The sequence below is a fragment of the Saccostrea echinata genome, unplaced genomic scaffold (genome assembly GCF_033153115.1).
Source record: "Saccostrea echinata isolate AGI-Se365-2 ecotype Australia unplaced genomic scaffold, CSIRO_AGI_Sech_v1 ptg000007l, whole genome shotgun sequence".
NCBI lineage: Eukaryota > Metazoa > Mollusca > Bivalvia > Ostreida > Ostreidae > Saccostrea > Saccostrea echinata.
Window position 1 is genome coordinate 2,591,154 of NW_026889756.1, and position 12,923 is coordinate 2,604,076.

Sequence of the window (12,923 nt, forward strand, 5' to 3'; positions counted from 1 at the left end):
TTTTTCTAAACAATTCAATTTACAATGTATAGCTTAAATGGAATGCAGTGCAAAATTTTGTTTTGACAAGGTAATTCAATTTAGCAATAGACTTTGATACTTCTTAGGATGATATGTAACATATATAAATAAAATGTGTGCACACCTTTGCTCTGATCTGATTTCTGTAATATGTGAATTCAGTGGATCCAAAGCTAGACATAACTCCCATAACATTTCATGTCCAGCCATTCTTCTTTGCCAGATTGCTGAGCATCTCCTGAATGAATAAAGCAATGCATTTTTCATTTATTTTTCTATACATCAAACACATACTAAGATTCTTCAAGAAAAAATGGTTCACTATTATACATATTGACTATAAACTTTATTAGTTTCATTTAACATGACATACATGCTGAGTGCATCTACTTAAATGCTCAGTGCATCTACTTAAATGCACAATTCTTGCAAAATACATGTAGTTTAGCTAGCATTTATATTCATCATACCTGTACTTCTGTATCCTTAAAAGAAATCCAGGGGTTGATGTTAAATCTTTTTTTAAGCCAATTGACATTCTCTCTGCAAATTTTTAATCTATATAAAAAAAATAATAGATATAATATATATAATCCATTTCTGCTTGATGCAGACCCCCAAATCATTAACTAAAGTACATGAAAATGTATACAATGTACTTTCAATGCACATGTAATAGTACCTTGAAAGTCTGATTAAGCTAAAAGTCATTATCCCCCAGAAGATAATGTATAGTTTTATAGTTCTTCATAGTTTTTATAGCCAGCAAGTTCTATAATATATGACTTACATATTTTCATATGTTTTCATACTTATACATGTATATATATTTTATTAGTGTGCTGGATTTGTTCTATAGAAAAAGAGTTGGATTTATTTAGTTTTTGATATATGTTTAAGTCATTACTTATATATACTGTGATGATTAATGTATTTATTTATTTATTTTTACCTGCATTGTGATCATGCATCGTCTGCCAAACCAGCTTTGGGTTTAAATCGTCAGTCAAATCAGCTTTGTGTTCAATCGTCAGTCTAATCAGCTTTGGGGTTCTTTGAACAAAACAAAAAAAAATACAAAAACAGCTCTGTGACACTGAACTCAGTTCCTAAATACATTATTTAAAACACGTTTCTCATTCATTTGATGAAAGAACCGAATGAATAACGATCTCAACAAACATTTTACGTTAACTGCTTTACAAGATTTCTACTTTCACTTTCATATCGAATATAAATATTCAAGCGTAGCTATTAACAAAAGGGAAACAAATCTGAAAAATAAGTGATGCTAAATGGCCTAAACATTCGTCGTTAACAAACAAAATTACCGTACTCATTCAATAAGTAATTTATTGATCACTAGGTTTATCGGCTTTTTACGAACTGCATTAATTTAACAATTATATACAAGTGATGAGAGTACTAGAAAGTTTATACGGATCTGTTACCGTAATGAAATGATCTTAACACAATGAACTGGCCTTTAAAAAGTCTTTTAAAACGTATCCGAAATCACTTACTTTTTTCAACACCCAACTCTTCTGCTGCAGAAGTGACGTCAAACATGACGTACACTTTCATCTGATAAAAACCGAAACCGGTCCGTAAATAAAATGTGGAATGATTTTAATTTTACTCATAAAATATATCCAATCATAACGGTTTTTGGATAAAATACAAATCAATTTATTCTTGATGAATTTTGTTTTTCAAGAAAAAAATTTTGAATTTCATGAAAGGATTTTTGGGGGGGGGGGGGGGGGTAACAGAGTACTTATTCCCTTTTTATCCAAGCTTCTTAAGGAAATGAACATCTTGATTCTTTTGAATAAATATACATTTAAATTTACACATCTTGATATATGTTATTGAAATTATTTTTTAATCATGCAGTCTACTTGTTAAAATATAACACCAACTTATTCATATTAAGCTTAATATGAAATTACTCAAGTGTTAACTGATTAACAGTTAATAAACGTATTTTTTTTTATCTCATTGAATTAAAATAAAAATGAATTTTACCTGCTTATAACAAGGAAAAATAAATAAACACACACAGATCTGTTTCATATGATTCTCATATGATAATTCTCAAAGTATGCATATGATTCTCATATGCAGAACTTTTCATATGTGTATCATATGTATATTGCTTCATATGATTTACATATGCGTATTCATATGATCCACATATGATTTGCCACATATGATACTCATATGATTGAATATACATATGATTCTCATATGATCCTCATATGATCTTCATATGAAAAACAATGCATATGTGGATCATATGTGGCGAAATTGCCTATGTAAGAATTGCATCCACTGCCTCCTTCAATATATCTGCTCTCCTTTTCATTGATAACCTTACCTTAGCAATTTCCTTCTTGGCATATTCTTTCTCCTCTCCAAGTGACTTAATATCATCTTCAACATTAGGAATAACTTTTTTAGAGATATTTGTCAGTTCTTCTTGACATTGTTCTACAATTTCATTGTAGATGGTTTCAAGATCACAGTTTATATGGTCACTGTGATCTAGAACAAAGCATGTGGAGCAAACAGGTTCCTGGCAATCATCACAGTAGATATTTATATCTTCTGTGGGGTGAATCCTGCATTTCTCTGAAGGAAGTTTACTTTTTTCTCCTGATAGAGGACAATCTTATGACCTGTGTTTCTCCTAAGATGGACCTCTCTGCATCGGTCACAAATTCGGCGATGACACGTGTTGCAGTAGAATGTGGAAATATTCCTACATAATTCAGTATCACACTCGATAAAGTGTTGGGCAGTATCTGGTACTTGTTCCATAATTGTTGTTCGAAAACCTGAAAAAAAGCACAATGAAATTGGTGCATGTATGGCAAACTATAATATAGCTTTGGTATAAATTAATGACCGTAGATATTTTTTTCTAAGCTCATTACATCTTAGTTGATGTAAACTTATTACCTTACAATACTCCCTTACGACTAGAGCCAACCATTTGATATGTATGTTTATTCAGGTAGAATGAAGTGAAAAAATGAAAATAGGGCACACAACAATGAAAAGACTTTTTTTAAATTTGATATGTTTACCATGCAGACGGGAACAATTCGTTTCTATACAAAATATAATGTTTTTAATGCTTGACACCACCTGCTGAGATTGTTTATCTGATAAAGATGTTTTTCATAATTTGAGATGTTTCTAGCAACTTGTAATGATCATTGTTTTTTTTTTAAATTTATTATGGAAAAAGCTCTTCGAATTAACAATTTATTCATACCTTTGATTCAGCATCTCATTGAAAATAACAATGAAAAATTAAATGCATTGCTTCAAAATGCTTCAACTACATTCTTAACAAGTGATCAAAGACAAATTAAAGATGAATTCTAAAATAATAATGTCTCTGCGCAAGGCTGGAGGCCCTGTTTGCATGGTTGACAGCCCAGCTGAATGTTTTAGCTTATGGTCTTTAGGTATATCATTTCCTGACTTAGATCAAAACATTTAAGTAAAGTTTGCTCCATACCAAATATGTGAGACTGTAAATTAAAAAAAAAAGTTTAGTATATTGTGTCCGGTCGACATGGGATACTCACTTCTCCAAATCATCTGATGCCACCTCTGTTTTGGAGGTCATTTTAGGCACTGCACACAATTTGTATAGTTTAAATCTACTTACGAGCATTATCACTGTTCGTTATATATGTTCACATTTCATGATTAACTGATAAACCTCAGGTATTTAATTTCAAACTCTGTATAGTTTATTCGAATTGAAGTTCAGGTATGCAATACGTAATACAAATCTAAACCTAGAATTTCTGCAACATTCCTTAGACTAAGAAAAGGGGGATGGCTTAATTGATATGGAAATTATGATCACAAAAATAATATTCCCTCAAAATACCACAAAATTAAATGATATGCTATTTTAAACTGTTGAAGAACATTGAGCAACATAAAAACTTACGATTGTATGCCAGTTTGTCGTTATTTTAATCCGACACAGCCAGGTATGAACAAGTCACTGATTCTGAAGCACCTGTTAATGTGATTCATTTGGAATTAAAGTTTGTTTAACGGGAACGCTGATTTATTTTCATCAATTATATCTTGTATTTAAGACAGTTGGCTATCCACGTATTCCGATCAGCCTTTCCGCTCTAATTCGTGACAACAATAATGCAAAGCAAGAACTCTAAGCCGGATACCTCAAAACATAATATTTGTACAGATCAAAAGCTTGCATTATTTAATACCTGGAAAGTCAAGCTATAATCGTATGGTAAACATGGTTTGAGAAATACCTCGGGTTATATGTATAAAATGCAAAACATCAGGCTTGGTTTCATGCGAATTTGTGGAATAATTATTTTCCCGACCGGACAGTAGGATTCTAGCAGCACTTTTAAAGCATAAGAACCAGTTTTTCAGTTATATTATTTACTCAAGGAAGTTATTATACCCCGGGTAAGTGTTATTCCGTTTTTTTTAGAATTAAGGATTTTTTTTTATTAATAGCTGTCAGGTGATAACGTCGTGGTGGTGCACCTCTTGGCCTCAGACACTCTGTAGTCTTTATGCAATAGTTAATTATAGTCTTTGATAATTCATCAAAAATAAATTTCTTTAAAAAGTCTTAATTTTCCGAGAATGGATCTCAATGCTTTCTTAACATTCCTGCGAACTTTTCCATGTTAACTCAAGAAGTATTAATTGAGAAGTCCTGCAATCCCGATGAAATATTGCAACCTTGCCCGATCATGTCAAGGAGCACATGGCGGGTGTGACCGGTCAACCGGGGATGCTTACGCCTCCATTGCACTCGATCTCACCTTTGATGCTCTTAGAGGTCCGTATTTGCTCGATCTGCTCCCAATTTATACTGTTTAATTGACTTTTGAGCCTATTTGTTCATCTTCTTCAACTACTGCAGTTGACTAGCAAAAAAATTCAGCAGCATCAATATGAATTTATCAACAAAATTCAATTCAATTTAATAATCAAATCGTAGAATATTTATAGGATCGCGGAATTTTTCATAAGCAACATTATGTTTAAAGATATAAGTTACACCAAACTTAGAATTTTAACTTTGTTACGCCCTTGCAATATTGAAATTCATAGGTGATCTCAATACTGCATGAATATTTACTAAAATAACGCGGTTTGTTGCAACCACTGTTGAAATAACTCAAAATATTGAAATAATCATTTGAAAAGTGGTTGAGAGCACATTTCAAAACCAAACTCAGGTTGCAATCGTTATTAAGATAACGACCACTACTGAGATAATTATTTCAGTGAAATAATTATTCCAATAGTGGTTGCGCAGCTATGTTAAGGCTTCTCGAAGCTTTAAAATGCGCTCAAAACATAATATATTATGGTTGGTTTTGGTTTTAATTTATAAGTATTGAACTTTAGTACTTCCAATTTATATACAGGGTTTCCTCGGCTATATATTAACATATTTATTATGATATCACATGACTTTGTTGATCGCTTGACGTTCATTTGTAATTTTTTGAAGTGTTTCATAGAAATCGCTTCTGCGCAGCTGACTAACACAATAATTATTAACATATTGTTATATAAACTCATCGTTTCCTTGTGTACCCGAAATGTGCTTGGGTAAAGTCATAGTATTACTTGGGTACAAAATATTTCTTGAGAAATTCAACTTACCTACAAATTTGAGCCCGGGGTTTTTTCAACACAATATCTTAATATGTATTAAAACAAAACCAACACAAATTTTTCCCAAGCAAGATCCAGAGAATAACCTCTTCTTACAGATCTCCACAAAAATTCTCAGATTAATCCTCATCAATCACCTGCGCCAGATTCTCTTATGCACACAAAATATATTCTACCTCCAACCACGAGTAAAAAACAAAGTACATTACAAAAGTATATTTTTCATAAGCATTTTGAACATGCTGAATTTCAATCAAGGGTAGGTAAGCGATGTATTTTTAAAATATTCGGACATATAAGACTTATAGAACCTTTAACGACCCGTGAATTTTCCAATAGCTATCTAGCATTTTACATGCAGCTTTAAATAAAGTGTAAAATTCTTGACACTCTCCCCGTCATAACACCTCAAGTTAGCAGTGACTTGACGTCATTTTCCATTATGACGTCATATTTTGGTAGCTCAGAGAAGTGAAGGCAAAGCGTGCACTGTGATATTCTAAGGGAAGCCTTAACCTACCTGCGTGAGTGTATTTCAAGACCAAACATAGGTTGCAACCACTATTAATATAACGCTCACTATTGAAATAATTATTTCAATAGTTGTTGAAAGTGCATTTCAAAACGGAACTTAGGTTGCAACAACTACTGAGATAGCATTCAGTATTGAAATAAAGATTTTAATAGTAAATTAAAAAAATGATTTCAATAGTGATTGAAATGATTCTTTAAATCGTTGCTGACAATGATTTCAATACCAAAACCACATTGCTAGCCTTATTGAATAACCGTACTATAGGAAAAGAAATAAAGGATTAATTGTTTATTATATTTTCCAATAATTAATAGAGCATACACCTGTGTCACAAATCCTTTTAGCATCATTAAATAAAGTCCTGAGACAGAAGCAGGGTGATGTACTTTATTTCATGAAATGAAGTCAAAACCATATTTGATACATGGTGGTGGTCAGAAATGTCACTTTGCCAAAAAATAAATCAGAAAAAACAATGTTTTTTTTCAAATTTACCTACCGTCAAACATCGTTATTTCGATCTCGACGGGACCGAAATTAAATACTGAGACATTCAAGGACTCGAGATAAAAAGGTTTAAAACATACACGGCTAGGATAAGGCTGTCCGTAAAATATCAAACAGTTCCAACTGTAGTAACTTCTCTGAACTACCTAGCTATGACGTCAAGTTACTGCATACTTGAGCTGACATGACGGGGAAAGTGTTATAACTTTTACATTCCTTTCACATGACATGTAAAGATTTTTTAGCTATGTTTATAGCTGCGTAAGGAAAAAGTGGTTATGACTGCCAAATTCATTTTGTCATATCCATGAAATTCGAGATATCGATGCCCTAGTTAATTTAGTTAACCATATTAACCATGACATATATACGCTTTGAAGATATTATGGTATACAACTTTTATACTGCTGACATTTATTTTAGAAAACTACATGCATTTTAACTGTTAACTGTCTCCTCAAAGCAGCGAAACCCCTCAGACAGAACTAATGATAGTAATACGATTTTGTAAATAATGAAACACAATATTCATGCTATAGAATTAATGACATACTTACAAAAACTTTGCAATTATCAGCTAAACAAACTTCTACAAATGACATTATATAAAAAGAAAAAAAAACCATCTCTTAGCCATTTGTTTACGTTTAGCAATATTACATTAGCTGGAAGTGTAGGGTATTTCTAGTCAAACATTTGAAAGCGTGAGAATTCAATATATATACAATGTATAGTTTCAAATTCACTGTTTACATGATAACTGTACTGTGCAAAAGCAAAGTAAAGAGAAGATTAGACAAAGTCTTGGCATACATTTACTCACTATCCATGTTTGTTATTGGGGGAGAGGGGCTGGATTTTTCTGAAGGATTTTTTTTTATCTTCATACAGCTCAACTCATTTTCCCTGACTTGCTTTAGAGAGGCTTCTTTGAATCTGAATTGGACACAGGCTCACTAGTGACAAGTATTAAAACAACTAGGAGAAATTCCTACAAGTTTTCGCTTTACATTTTGCTTTACATTGTGCAGAATGTGGTACTTGATCAATTAGCTAAACAAATAATTTATTATGAGAGTGTTTAGTGGAAATAAGGCAATGCATAATGTGGGTAGAATATAAACCAAGAAGTGCATCCTTTAAAGAGGTTGAATATTTTTTGTATAACAAGCAATGATACTGGTATCTCATTTCGCAACACTATAGACGTTTGTGTCAACCTTTTGCAATGCATGTCTATTCAATTGAAATTCAATCAATATCCTATTTCTATTTTAACGTCCCCTTTTAAAAGTGGTCTTTTTCTAAGTTATTTTTGAATCATGAACCCACAACATTAGAATAAATCTGTTTTAAAATATGATATGCTTACCGTGAAAAGGGGTAAGTGTTTTTGAAAATATGAGTTGATTTTGTTGGAAAGTTTATCATTCAAGGACACTTGCTACAAAGAAAACATTGGATGCATGGGTAGTTATAAAATCTGGAAATATTTTGGCGTCAAATGCTGCACATTCAGATTTCTAAAGTATTAAGAAACTTTAAATTTTCTATCATGTTCAAAATTCTCATTTTTGCTGTTCCTCTTATAAACGTACGAGTATACATTTTCTCATTTCATGTATGGAACATTCTCGAGAAATCTTGAAAAAGAGTTAACGTTTTTAAGACTACACATTCATTTTACTTGTATAATCATAGCTTTATAATTTTTTGAAACGGGTTTGTCGATAGTAAGAGCCCTTAATAAAGATTTTTTGTCATTTTGGAGTTACTGATAATAATACATATGATGATTATTGTAAATTGTCCCCATGCTCGTGTATTAAGTGAATTGTGTAACAGGTTTGTCAACCAAACAATTCATTGATGCAATTTTGTTTGCATCTCCTTTTTAAATGAGTGATCAATATGTCTCTACTCAAAAGGGAAGTAACTCTCTGTTTGCCTTCAACTGAAATCTTTTAGGAAATCATTTATAAACTTAAGTATGTTTTTACCTATGGCCAAAGGGTATTTCTTTTCTCTGAGGACAGATGAATGGTTTAAGTTAAATATTCAGCAAGCCATTAAATTTGAATGAAATACTATTTTAATTTTTTCTTTAAAAAGAATCAAAAACATGTGAATTGTGTCCATGGCCTATTGTTATGCCAAAGGGCATTTCTTTTTTCTCTGAGGACAAAGCAATGGTTTAAGTTAAATATTCAGCAAGCCATTCAATTTGAATGAAATACTTTTTTTTTTCGTTAAAAAAAAACAATTGAAAAAACTTATGTGAATTGTGTCCATGGCCTATCGTTATGACATGATATTAATTACAGTCATAATATCTCTTGATGTTTACAAAGATAGTTTCAACTCAAGTCTATCATTTATTGTGCAGAGTCAAAAGTGGTTGGAAGATAATATTAAATCACCTACCACCTGATGAATTAAGAATGTGAAGAAACCCAACATTAAATCACAGCTTACAGTATTAATCAGTGAGGTTGCGTGGTTGCATATTACCAAAACATTTTGTTTACTTTTCAAGGTTTTGTACCGTACGAAACCTCATTGCGTAATACTGAATATTTAAGATTGTATGATGTTATTTTTGCTAGATGTGTTCTGTATATTAATTACATGATGGTTGCCATGTGTTAGACCTTGTGCATTATTTTGGATGTTTTGCCATTTATATTCGTTAATAAATGACTGTAGTCATGTCTCCACATTTGGTTCTACACGCACAGATCATATAATTTAATGCGAATTGAAACTGCATATCGTGTGTTACAAGATGGAAAATCGTTTAAATTTCTTTGATTTGACAGTCGTCTGCCCTTAATATTATAACCGAAGGAAAACACCCTTTCCATTTTGCTAGAACGCATTATTAATATACTGTAACACCAACAGATTTGAAATGACATCATCAGAAACTTCTCAAATGCAAGAGTTCTCAAAGATCCAGCAAAACTTTACTTAAGGCAAGTAATAAATATGTTTTTTACCACAACACACATGGCATTTAACTCCTGCTCGAAAAAATTCACTTACATTATTTTACATACACCAGGGTAAAAAAAATAGATAAACGTGATGTTTTGATTGCAAACTGTTCTTTTACTAGCATTTTGACAGGACATAGCTTCTAAACCAAAGCTTGGGAAAATCGGAACTGCAAATCTGCAAATGTTGTCTACGGAATAAAATGTAACCTTTGTGGGCCTATTTATGTTGGTGAAACCAAGGATTCACTTTATAAAAGAATATCGGGTCACAGATTTCAAATTTAAAAAAAACGGGGCCAACAGCTTGCCTACAAGCACTTTAATTTACCTGTTCATTCTATCTTATCAATGAAAGTTGGAATTCTACAAAAGATTTACCATCATACTAATAGTTAATCATTGAGTACACCTTTCCGTAGACAGCGAGAAGAATACTGTATTAGGAAACTAGGCACAGCCTTTCCACATGGAAGCAATGACAATAAAATATGAAAAAGCACTGATAATCTTTCGTTCATACAATAAACCTATTATACACGATGTTTCTTTTGATTCACTACTACCTTATGTAAATAAACAGTTAGGTCTCCATCACATTCGCAACAAGCTTTACTCTTTCCTTTTGAAAGTTCTATATGGTTTGTTTGAAAAGGTCAAAGAAAGTCCATATTTGGATTCTTCGACAGCAGAATACAGGCTTGGATCTGTGATTATGGATATTGCAAATCATATATTTTTAAACCGCCACGTTTTACGGAAGGTAATACTGCTCAAACAACCCGTTTGTTCCTTAAACTTCAATATACAAACAAAGGAATCGACGCAATTAATATTAGTGATATTTTAATCACAAAAGGGTCCAGTCTTGTGTTCCACCATATTTCAAGTTGAAGTCCACATCTTGTATTTCTTATAAATATATATCGATTATTGCTTCCAAACTTTTTAATTACAAAAATTACTCTACAATGCCTAGATATTGAACATCTGATACATAATCTTCCTACATCTTCATTTTCTTCTTCGCCTCACAACATTTTTTAATTCTCTCTACAAATACCTCATCTTGTAGTAAGGATGCATCAAACTTCCATAAACCAGGGCCTCTATCTACAAATATTTTTTCCCTTTAAAGTTAAGGTAATAACACTATGAGCTGTTTTTATTGATGTTTTTATACTTGTCGTTCCAAAGTGTACCATAAAAGCTGGAATCAAGAAAAAATCTAATCTTGATAAAATAATTGGATTTTTCGTAAAAAAGTGAAAAGTTTTCTATCTGGATTTTTCTCTCTCCGTATATCTATTAAATTTAGATCATTCATTGCAACGATTAGTGTATCTCTGTATTTTGGATTTCCCTTCAATGCCTCCGCCTTGTTTATTTATAATAGGGTTTAAACTAATATTAAAATCACCGCCTAATATCAAATTCTTTTCACTCTCTTCTTCTAAATGATTCAACGAAAAATCTAAAAATTCAACTTGTTCAACCAAGTTATCTTCTGTTGGAGCATATATATTTATCATTGTAAATTTTGAATCATCTAGTAAAATATATACTTTCAGAAATTTGCCAGTATCATCACTTGTGTGTTCAATTATTTTATAGTTTATATGATGTGGAAATAAAATTTCCACCCCTTTGCTATTAGATTCTCCATGGGTAAAAATGATATCCGATTCCCACTTAGTTTTCCATGTCTGCTGATCTTCTTCAGTAGAATGTGTTTCTTGTAAATAAATAAAATGATTGGGAAATTTCTCTTTAAACCATGTAAACAAACATCTTCTTTTACTAGATTAACCTAACCCCCTTACATTTAGAGATATGCAAGATATATCAAAAGACATAATCTATTTTGATTCTGTTGTAGAGCACCAACACAGGCTCACTCAGAATAAAAAAAAAGAGTACAATAAACATTGTCAATACCATTGCAGTTGCATTTAAACAAATAGTCCTTTTTTTAACATAGAGCCAGGTATACAACAGAAACACAAAAGAAAACAACATACAGCGTATGTACAAAAAAGGATAAGTCATTTTATTTTGAGTACCTTAGGCTTATAGGAATGAGAGCACCAAATCCTCGGATGTACACGTGGTTTTGTTTGTTATGGAAAGTAGTATAGAGTACTGAATAGTGTGTGTTTCTGATTGGCTGAATTTAGGTATGTCATTATTTTCATTTTTAAGTAAAAATATTAATGTTTGAAATAAATGATGGAATGTAGGAATATTACAGAAAATATAGAAATACCAGGGGAGATTGTAGGAGTGGGGGTTGATATTTTTGGCAGAGTGATATTTACTGCCGATCGCTATAAGTTGTAAACAACTGCAATTTTGACCTATAAACGCCATGGGACCCTATATTTTTTTCGGGCTTTTTTATAAGGGCTTAGAAAGTTTCAAATGGTGCCAAGGATTTGTCTGAAATTGAATTAGTAGAGTAGTGAGAGGGCAAAAGGTTTGTATAGAGTTCTATGGGAAAATAATTTGTGGTCTTTTCCCTATAGAGACCCCAACTTTTACAATGTTAAGTGAATTGAAAGTCATGAAAAGTTTTTTTAGCTATTTATTTGAGTATTGAAGACATACCGAGAGAAAATATAGCAAAAAACTTCATTAGTTTTTGGGGGGGGTGGGAATTGAGGGGAATTGTGTCCTTTGTAAAAGGGAGGGGGGGGGGGGTTAGAGAAGAAAGTAGAAATTGGTATAGGATTGTGCAGTTTACATAGCCAGAGGAGGAAAGTAAGTTAAGAAAGTGCATCAGATTGCTCTTATGATGAATGTTTGTATGTATGTATAAATATATGTATGTATTATGTATGTACATGTATGTATTTTTATGTTATTGCTTTATATGTGTATATATATGGAAGTGTAGGGACTGTGACCTGGTGTTTATTTTTACATGTATTTAGTTTCTTACACGTTCCCACTTTTGGTATCTTTTCGAATACTTTTGTTGACCCTTAAAAGGGCCTTTTTTTTGGTGGTCATGTGAAAGGAGCACATTTTTCTGTCTTGACATCTCATGTCTGGTATTGTATGTGATCCTCTGGATTGCTTCCCTTGGACTGCAGGGTGAGGAATTTGTAGTTAAGTTGTTTCTTTGTTGTAGCTACACAAATGTCTGTATTTTCCCT

At 32.0% G+C, this 12,923-nt stretch overlaps 1 long non-coding RNA gene across 1 annotated transcript; it reads right to left on the reverse strand.

Annotated features, from left to right (window-relative positions):
- Positions 1-232: 232 nt before the first annotated feature.
- LOC133180838 (uncharacterized) lies at positions 233-1,660 on the reverse strand. Its single transcript, XR_009720398.1, has 4 exons — positions 1,545-1,660; positions 974-1,074; positions 492-579; positions 233-259 (listed from the first exon to the last, which is right to left on the reverse strand). It is a non-coding gene; the product is annotated as an uncharacterized LOC133180838 (long non-coding RNA).
- Positions 1,661-12,923: the final 11,263 nt, after the last annotated feature.